Source organism: Xyrauchen texanus, chromosome 19 (genome assembly GCF_025860055.1).
Source record: "Xyrauchen texanus isolate HMW12.3.18 chromosome 19, RBS_HiC_50CHRs, whole genome shotgun sequence".
Taxonomy (NCBI): Eukaryota; Metazoa; Chordata; class Actinopteri; order Cypriniformes; family Catostomidae; genus Xyrauchen; species Xyrauchen texanus.
The window spans coordinates 43,450,283-43,450,905 of record NC_068294.1 but is presented as its reverse complement, the minus strand read 5'-3'; positions in this window follow the sequence as shown (position 1 = coordinate 43,450,905).

Below are 623 nucleotides of genomic sequence, written 5' to 3'. Positions count from 1 at the left end.
TTACATTCATTACTCATTACTTTCGGCTCTGATGATGGGAATGATGCTGTGTCACTCGCAGCTTCAGACGAGTGGTCCACGGAGGCCGCCCCTTCCCCCAGCGAGGGTGAAGAACATTCACTCGCCACAGAAAAGGAGCTTCTTTGCGTCCTTGTAAGGGCAGTCGAAGAGCTTGGTCTTAACTGGTCCCCTCTATGTAGAAGAGCCAGAAAAGTCTTACCTGGATGAATATGTTTTGCAAACTGGCTGTCATCAATACTCTGCAGTCTGGAGGAGCGCACCATTCTTCCCTTAGGTCCATGTGGAGCTCACAAAGACATGCCGTGCACCCTAGTCTTCACGCATTCAGGTCGGAAGTGCTGTGGTCCTCACTAAAGTGGACCATGCCGAGAAAAAATGCTACTCAAAGCTTCCCCCGGTGGAACAGGTAGTCGCAGCTCACCTCTTCCATAATACTGCCATGGGATGGAAATCCCACCCCTCCGAGCCATGTCGACGGATGTCTGCACTGGCTGCAAGAGCTTATACAGCAGCTGACCAAGCTGGTTCAGCACACTGCGGTCAGTTTTGCATGTCAGTGCTCCAGGTTTTTCAAGCTAAGCTCCTCAAACAAATTGGAGAGA